This window comes from Nuphar pumila, chromosome 3 (genome assembly GCF_984573655.1).
Source record: "Nuphar pumila chromosome 3, dmNupPumi1.hap1.1, whole genome shotgun sequence".
Classification (NCBI taxonomy): domain Eukaryota; kingdom Viridiplantae; phylum Streptophyta; class Magnoliopsida; order Nymphaeales; family Nymphaeaceae; genus Nuphar; species Nuphar pumila.
In genome coordinates, this window is record NC_143251.1 from 7159733 (window position 1) to 7162558 (window position 2826).

Genomic DNA, 2826 nt, shown 5'->3' on the forward strand with positions numbered 1-2826 from the left:
GAGACACACGCATCAAGAAGCTGGGTTGGAACGAGGATATCCTTCACCAAAGAAGAGGCATGGGAAGCCGAAGATGAGGACTGAGAAACCTTAGCAATGGGCGGTGGCCGAACCGGGACCCAGATAGACCCAATCTTGACTGTGATGAAGGAATCTATTGGCTGTTGAAGATCACCAATTTGCAACAATGATGAGAAAGATAGATGTCTGATTTGCTGAGGATTACTCTGGCGAGCATGAAAATGCCCCAACCTAGCAAGGGCTTGGGAAGGAAGAGACGGTCCCACTGAGAGCGGAGGAGAGAAGGCAGAACGCCTGAGCATCCAGACTGGATGACGCCGAGATAAAAAAAAGGAATCACACTTGTGGCAGTGAAGGTATTTATGAAAATTCAGGAAGAAACAAGCAACACACCACCAATCCCTCAGCCTGGCAAGGTTTAACTAAGATCTAGATAGAACGACATTGAAGGAACACTGTTAGGAAGAGGGAACCTGCTGCCACGACTTATTCTGCCACCCAAACCAATGGCACATGGAAGAAGAATGGTGAAACTAGCATTGCCTAAGCAGAGCACACAGTGAGGATCCAGTCTTACCCCACACAAGAAATGCTAAACATTTGAGATGAGAAGCGAGCCCACGACAAGGCAGGAGCGCAGCGACGCCGAAAGCAAATTAAGAGAAAAATCTATATTTAAGCTTAAAAGGGAGAACAACGCCAATACCCCACCGACGGAGAGCAAAGGCAGTCACCCTAGTCATTGATAACAACCTGGATAAAATGAAGGGCTCGCTGGTTTGAGCCCAACAAGCGATTTGGAGTGAGGCCCCAAAAATGAGCCGTCAGGGGGGCACATAAAGAGAGAAAGAGAGGCGAGTTGCAGAATGGAGGTGGAGGGATCATCGAAGAAGATGATTGCGACTCAGGAAGAGATGGGGAGGCCAGGGTCCCTATCCTCTGCAGAGACCAGTGAGCCCACCTCCTCATCCCCCTCAACAAATGCAGGGTCAAAGAGATCTATCTCCCTTGGAAGTGCGAGAGCGAGAGGCACCACTACTAGAAGTGCAAGCACGAGCTGATGATAGAGAAGGTCATCCAAACGATAAGGAGAAGAAGCTCAAGGACCAGCAAAAGCAACCCATTCCATTTATCCCCAAAACCGCCAACGCGAGATGATCAGGGTCACGTTGTCCCTCCAACTTGCCAAGAGAAAGGTAAAGCAATAGGGGTGTGCAACAAGTAGAAGGTGGGCCGATTGAATGCCAAAGAAATGGCATCAGTGAGCAACGAGTGGGCAACAGGGTACACCAGCGAGAAGGGGGGCAAGCTAGTTGAACGCCGATGAGGTGGTGCTGGCGAGCGATGGGTGGGGCAGCAGGGCAAGGTGGCACCGACGAGCAGTGGGTGGGGCAGCAGGGCACACCAGTGAGCAGCGGCAGGCCAATTGAACGCAAACGAGGTGGTGTTGGCGAGCGATGGGTGGGGCAGCAAAGCACACCAGAGAGAGAAGACCCAAAGGAGGGGGGCGAGGAGGAGAAATGGGCAGGAGGAAGGGCAATATGTTTCCACAATGGCTCCGCCCAAATAAAGTTGCACCAGTTAATGAGAGAGGTCGAACGATGCCAGAGAGAGAGAGGACGCAGGACACCGGATGGAGGTTAGGACACGCAGTGGATGAAGGTTAGGGTTGAGAGAAAAAGGGAGGAAGAGTGGCCGAGAAGCCCTCTTCTCTTTTGTGTTGGCCGGTCGAACGCTGCCAAAGAGCGCGCGCGCGCGCGCGCGAGAGAGAGAGAGAGAGAGAGAGAGAGAGAGAGAGAGAGAGAGAGAGAGAGAGAGAGAGAGAGAGAGAGAGAGGATCAACATTATCACACATGAAGATCAACAAAATGTTGAACCCAACAAAGTAGAAAACAAAACTAAAATATAGAAAAACAAAAGCAAAAGGAAAAGAAACTACAGCCAGCTAGCAACAAACAACAAAGCCAAGCTCAACCAGGATCCTCTGGAAAAGAAGGAACCACCGATGAGTGAACGTTATTCAGACGGAAGGAGAGGTCTCTAAGATGCATACGTAGAATCGCGTATACATCAACCAAGATTTTATGGACAAGATTGTTAAGGATGACCGGAATTTGACGGAAAGTAGCATCATTGCGTGCCATCCAAACAAACCACCAAGTAGTAAGCAACCATGTCTTCCAGATCAGTCTCCACCGCTTGCAACGTCTAATTTCAATAGGGCCTAGGAGCAGATCAAGCGCAAAAGACTCTTCTTTAACAATTACGTTCGGAGATCTCCACGTGCTATTAAATAGGGCCACGAAGATTGGGCAGGACCAGAATAAATGAAAAGTAGTTTCTTCAGCAGCTTGACACAGCACACACCAACTTGGGAACTGAAAGCCCAACTTCTTTAAATAACTGTGAGTCTGAACCCTATCATGCAAAATTAACCAAGCCAAGACCTGAGATCTTGGAGTAGGGCCCTTACCCCATAACGCACACTCAGGGAACCAATCTGCCCCTGGGGGGAGCAACGATCTATACACTTTATGGGTGTGGAACGCACCATTTGGTGCAATAGCCCAATGCAACCACTGATCATAATTACCTGTATCCCCAATTTGATCTCTGAAGGACGATAAGGCTCTCAGCCACATGCTTCGCAAGTGCGAGGTCGCCAGCCCCCGGGTTCCATGACGAAAGTTAGATAAATCAGGAGCACCATATTTAGCATGAAGCAAACGAGCACAAGGAGAACCTGGTTGATGGGCCATCCAACATTGCTTGGCTACAAGAGCAATACTCCTCTGTCTTGGAGCA

General features: G+C 49.6%; 1 pseudogene; it reads left to right on the plus strand.

Annotated features, from left to right (window-relative positions):
* Nucleotides 1–887: 887 nt before the first annotated feature.
* LOC149841796 (NADH dehydrogenase [ubiquinone] 1 beta subcomplex subunit 7 pseudogene) lies at nucleotides 888–1179 on the plus strand (annotated as a pseudogene).
* Nucleotides 1180–2826: the final 1647 nt, after the last annotated feature.